The sequence below is a fragment of the Elephantulus edwardii genome, unplaced genomic scaffold (assembly GCF_000299155.1).
Source record: "Elephantulus edwardii isolate Elephantulus edwardi_28Jun2011 unplaced genomic scaffold, EleEdw1.0 scaffold00272, whole genome shotgun sequence".
In the NCBI taxonomy this organism is placed as follows: domain Eukaryota; kingdom Metazoa; phylum Chordata; class Mammalia; order Macroscelidea; family Macroscelididae; genus Elephantulus; species Elephantulus edwardii.
Window position 1 is genome coordinate 1,620,773 of NW_006400022.1, and position 6,797 is coordinate 1,627,569.

Consider the following 6,797-nt stretch of genomic DNA (forward strand, 5'->3'; position numbering starts at 1 on the left):
AGACTGAGATTGTAAATAGCTTTAGGTTACTTGGCTCCATAATCAATAGTCTTGGGACCAGCAGCATGGAAATTAAAAGATAAATTTCATTGAGAAAGTCTGCTGTCAGATACCACTCCAAAGTCCTGAAGAGCAATGATGTCAGTCTGGAGACAGGTGTGCCTGATACAGGCCACGGTCTTTGCAATAACTTGCTATGCATCAGAGAGCTGGACAATGACTAGGGATGATAAAAGGAGAATTGATGCCTTTGAGCTGCAGTGTTGGAGAAATGTATTAAATATACCATGACTGCTACAGAATGAATAGGTTCATTCTGTAGAGAGTGAAACTAGGATGCTCCTTGGAGGCAAGGATTCTGAAGTTTCATCTGACATACTTTGGATACGTTGCAAGGAGGGACCAATCCTTGGAGAGGGATATTATGCTTGGGAGGGTGGAGAGACAGTGCAGGAGAGGAAGAACTTGATGAGATGGATTGCTTCAGTTACTGGGGTAATGGAAGTAGGTGTATCAGAGACAGTGCATTTGGCACAAGATAGAGCAGGGTTTAGGGCTGTTGTACACAGGGTCGTTATGAGTCACAGGCTACTCAACAGCACATAACAACAACATGTAAAGACATGCGACTGTATGAATCTTATGGCTAATATTGAGAAGAATGGGAATCCCAAAATACCTAATTGTGCTTATGTGACATTTACGGGAGCTCTAGTGGCCTAGTAGCAAGAGGCTGCACTACAATTCCAAAGGCACACAGTTCAAGATCACCAGCTGCTCCATGGGAGAAGGAGGGACAATCTCTTTCTGAGCGATTTACTGCTTCTAAAAATTGCCAAAGAATCAGGTATGAGTTGGTTCCGACTCTACTCTACACAACCACAATAATGTGGAAAACCTATACCTAGATCAAGAGGCTGTTGTCAGAACAGAGCAAGGGAATAACACATGTTTTTAAATCAATAAAGGTGTGCATCAGTGTTGTTCAGAACACTTAATTGTGCTTATGTGAAACCTATACTTAGATCAGGAAACAGTCATCAGAACAAAGGAAAGAAAAACACTGCATGGTTCAAAATCAGAAAAGATGTACATCAGGGATGCATCCTATCTCCATAATTTTTCAGTCTATATGTGGAACAGATCTTTCAGGAGACTGGACTTTATAGGTGGAATGCGGCATCAGGATTGGAGTAAGAGTCATCAACAACCTGCACTATGCAGATGATACAACCTTGCTTTCTGAAGCTAAAGAGAACCAGAAGCACTTGCTGCAGAAGGTCAAGGACTTCAGCCTTCAATATGGATTGAAGCACAACATGAAGAAAACAAAGATTGTCACCACTGCACTTGCTGCAGAAGGTCAAGGACTTCAGCCTTCAATATGGATTGAAGCACAACATGAAGAAAACAAAGATTGTCACCACTGGGCCAATTAGCATCATCATGATAAATAGAAATTGTTAACAGCTTCAGTTTGCTTGGCTCCATAATCAACACTCTTGATACCAGTAGCCAGGAAATCAAAAGATGTATTGCATTTGGAAAGTCTGCCATCAGGGACCTCTCCAGAGTACTGAAGAGCAATGATGTCAGTCTAAAGTCTAAGTATAACTGATCCAAGCCATGGCCTTTGCAATTACTTTCTATGCATCAGAGAGCTGGACAACAAATAAGAATGACAGAAGAATTGATGCCTTTGAAGTTTGGTACTGGAGAAGAATATTAAACATACCATAGATTGCCAAGAGAACAAACAGATCTGTCCTGGAGAGTGTGGAAGCAGACCGCTCCTTGGAGGCAAGGATTTTTAAGCTCCATCTCACATATTTTGAGTGTGGCCAAGAGGGACAAGATCTTGCAGAGGAACATCATGCTTGGAAATGTAGAGGAACAGCACAGAAGAGGAAGACCCCAGATGAGATATAGTGATACAGTGACGGGAGTAACGAGGGTAAGTGTGTCAGAGACAGTGAGATTGGCTTAGGATAGAGCAGAGTTCGGAGCTGTATATAGTACAAAGAATTACTATGAGTCACAAGCAACTGTATGGTACAAACCAATAACAACACATCAGTGTTGCATTCTTTTCTTTATACCTATTCAATCTGTATGCTGAGCAAATCATTTGAGAAGCTGGATTCTGTGAAGGAGAATGGAACATCAAAGTTGCAGGAAAACTCATCAACAACCTGCATTATGCAGATGACAGAACCTTACTTGCTGAAAGTAAGGAGTACTTGACGCACTTGTTGCAGAAATAAAAAGCTAAAGTCTTCAATATAGATTATATCAACATGAAGAAAACATAATGATAAATGTAGGAAATATTGAAACTATATACAAATTCATCTTATCAACATACTTTGTACCAATAGTCAGGAGATCAGAAGTATTGCATTGGGAAACCTACAATCAGGAGTCTTTTCAAATTACTTAGGATGAGAGGATTGATATTGTCAGTTTGAAAACTATGGTATGCCTGATTCTGGCTGTGGTCTTTTGATTCCTGTGCATTTGAGAGCTGGCAGATGAATAACAATGAAAGAAAAATTGATGTCTTTGAGTTATGATGCTGGAGAAGAGTACTGAATATCACATGGAATGCCAAAAGAACAAACAGATATGTATTGGAGAATGTGCAGCCAGAGTGCTCCTTGGAGACAGTGATAAAAAATATTTGTCTCAACAAATCTTGGTCATGTTTTTAGGAGATGCTATTGATTGGAGAGAGAAATCATAAATGGCTAGACATGAAGCATGCGCATTTCCAATAAAGTGAATTTTTAAAAAGTACTTTTCTGATGTGTTGATGTCTGAGAAACATCTGAGGGAAATGAAGAGGAGAATTTGTGAAGTTCTTTGGGTTGGTGAGTGTTTTAGGCAAAGAGGAGGCATATATGCAAAGACTGGTGGCCATAAGGATTACTTTGTGGTTTCCAGTCCAGGTGTGAGGATTGATTCACAAGGAGGAAAGTAGGAAGAATGCTATTACAATACAGCATTACAATGCTTTACAATGTAATAAATGTCACAAAATAAAATGCATATGGTAGGTTGAATGGAAAAGGGACTCTGTTTTGTAAACTTACAAAAAATAGTAAAATGTTGGGGGAAAGGAAAAGATTAAGGCATCCTAGCTAAGTTAGCACCTGGCTAACCACCTGAATACTACAGCCACGCCTGAGAGCCTACATAAGCCCACATAAAAGTAGAAACTCTTTCCTGTCTTATGGAAGCAGGAGACAAAAAGGACTGTGGTTTTCAGTCGTAAGGTGGTTAGACATGTATCAACAGATCATTTACCTGTCATCACCAAGTTGATTCTAATTCCAACATAAGGTGGCCCAGGTGTGTCAGAACAGAGTTCATCCTGTGAGATTTTCTTCTCCCTTGTTGTAGTTTTAGTGAAAGTTTTCAGAACAAATTTGTCTTCCACTCAACTAGTTATGCCTGTATTCCTTATGACACAAGGGTCATTAGTAGGCAGATGTCCTGCATGTATTTCTCCATCTAAGCATTTATTGTTATTTGAGAGGCCTGTGGAAAAGAAACACCTCAAGTTGCTTGACCCTTCCAACCTGGTCCCTTCAAACTTTCATGATTCCTGCCAACTATTTCTGGAGTCATCCTCATGGTAATGATAAACAGTACCTGGACATGCCCACTGGCCATTCTCCTGTCCCAGATATGCAGAACCTGCACCCAACACAACATTCTGCTGGGCTCAACCTTTGTCTGCCATCAGATCCGAAGTACTCTTCTGCAAGGTAGTAAAAGAGCCATTCATTTGGTATACCAATCAGCCCAGTACAGGTCCTTTCTGTGCCCAAAAGAGAGAAATGGCCTCCAAAACAGAACCTAACCATAAGCCTAAGTGGGAGACAGTGGCAAAGTTCTGCTTTAACAAATGACTTAGAGACACTTTTCAGATTGCCAAAATCACAGGTACCATATCAGATCTGCACCTGAGAGCTTACATCAACAAGGTGTGTCCACAAATTGGCATGATGTAAAAAGTGTGTGTTAGCCCATTATGTGATTGTACCATCCTGATACCAACTTTATCTAATCCATAAGGGACACTGGTAATATGTAAGGCGAATGTCCTGGTTGGACTTTTGATAAACCAGCATCTATAGTGGTATGAAGGAGTCTTGAGGGAAAGACACCTCACCATAAAGCCATCTGACCCACTCAGTCCCCATAGACTTTCTTGAATTTCAACAATCAATCTCAGAGGTTGCTTCCATGATGATGGTAAACAATACCTGGCCATGTTCACTGTCCCTCCACATCCATAACCAAGAACACAAAACATGTTCTGCTGGGCTCAAATCATCCCTGACATCATGTGCCTGGTTCTCCTCTGAGAGGTGGTCAAAGGAGCTATTCTTTTAGAATTCCACTCATTTAAGTGAAAAAAAAAAAGATCTGCACTGTAAAGAGAGGGGAAACTCGGTAGAATTTTCTACTTTTGTGGTAAGGCATCCTGTGATGTAATTGGTAATTGGAAATCTTTTCTGAGACTGAAAGAGAGAGCTTCTAAATCAGAAGTTAATCCCAGCCCCTAATGAAAAAGTTGGGTTAACACATGGGCAGCCTAATTGGAAGACAGTGATAAGGTTCTTCCTTGACAAATTTCTCAGAGATACTTTTGTTGGCCACATTTTCCATTGGCAAAACCACAGGTAGCATGCTGAATCTGGACATGAAAGAATTCCACATGGCGACTTTTACAAAGAAAATCTGGGATGTCATCACTGCATAGCATGATGTGATCCTCAACCTGACCCTACCCCTACCCCTCACCCTAAACCTAACCTAAACCCTAACACTAACACTAACCCTAATCCTTCACCCTCTTCCTCACCCTCACCAGCAACCTCACCCTAAACTTAACCCTAACCCTTATTCTAACATGCCAACACTCACCCTAAACCTTATGCTAACCCTAACCCTAAACCTAACCATAGTATTAACCATAAACCTCACCTTCATCCTCAACCTCAGCCTGACCCTAAACCTAACTCTATCCCTAACACTATCAATAACCCTAAACACTAATCCTAACCCAAACCCTAGCAATAACCTTAATTGTAACCTAAACCTAATCCTAACCCTAATCCTAAAATTAATTCTAAACCTAATACTAATTCTAAACCAAATCATAAAACTCAATCTCACCCACACTCGCACACTGACCCCAACCTCACCCTAACCCTAGTAGCCCTAAAGCCTAATCCTAACCCTAAAACCTAACTCTAACATTAACACTAACCTAACCCTAACACAAACAATAACACTAACCATAACACTCACCCTGACCCTAAAAATAACCCTAAAGCTAACCCTAACCCTAAACCTCACCCTCATCCTGACCATCACCTTCATTCTCACCCTCACCCTAACTTTAACCCTAACCCTAACCATAACTTTAACCCTAACCCCAATCGTAACCCTAACTCTAACTCTAACCCTAAACCCTAAGCATAACTGAACCCTAACCCTATCCATTATCCTAACACTAAACATAAACTTAACACTAACCCTAAACCTAACCCTCGCCCTAAAACTCACCATCACCCTAATCCTCAAACCTCATGCTAATTTTAACCCCAAACCAAACCCTACACCTAACACTAACCCTAACACTCACCCTAAGTCTAAACCTAACACTAACCTTAACCCTAACCCTAAACCTCACCATTTCCCTCTCCTTCACTATCACCCTCAACCTCACTATTACTTCAACCCTAAGTCTGACCCTGACCCTAGCCCTAAGCCTAACCTGACCCTAACCTTATCCCTAACCCTAATACTAACCACAACTTAACCCTAACCCTAACTCTAGCCCTAAAACTCACCCTAACACTCACCCTCATCATCATTCTCATCCTAAACCTAACCCTAATCCTAATCCTAACCCTAACCCTTACCCTAAACCTCACCTTCACCCTCTCCCTCAACCTCACCCTAACAGTAACCCTACCTCTAATCCTAATATTAAACCTAACCATCACCTTCACCCTCAACCCTAACCATAAACCTACCACTACCACCTAACCTTAAACCTCAACAAAATCAAAGCCTAACCTTTACCCTAATCGAAACCTAAACCTAATTCTAACCCTAAACCTAACACTAACCCTAACACTAATTCTAAACCTCACCTTTACCCTCACCCTCACCTTCTCCTCCATCCTCACCCTCTCCTTCACCCTTACTCTCACCCTCAAACTCACCTTAATCTGAAACCTAAGCATAAACCTAAGCTAAAGCCTAACCCTAACACAAACCCTAACTGTAACCTTAACCCTAAAATTCGCCCTCACCCTCAATCTCAACCTAATGCTAACACTAACATTATCCTTAAATCTAACCATCACCCTCACTCTCTTCAACACCCACAACCTCACCCTAAACCTACCCTAACCCTGAAACGAACCTTAACCATAACCATAACGCAAAACATAACTCTAGCCCTAAACCTCACCTTCACCCTCAACCTTACCCTAACCCTAACACTAAACCCAACCCTAACGCAATACTAACACTACACTAACCCTAACCCTAACTGTAATCCTAACCCTAACCCTAAAATTCAGCCTGACCCTCTCCTTCAACCTCAACCTCAATGTAAAGCTAACACTAACCCTAACCTTAAACTTAACTATCACCCTCACCCTCGTCATCACCCACAACCTCACCCAAACCCTAACCCTAACCCTTTCTCTAAACATAATCCTAACCCTAACCCTAAACCAAACACAGCGCTAACCCTAACCCTATCCCTA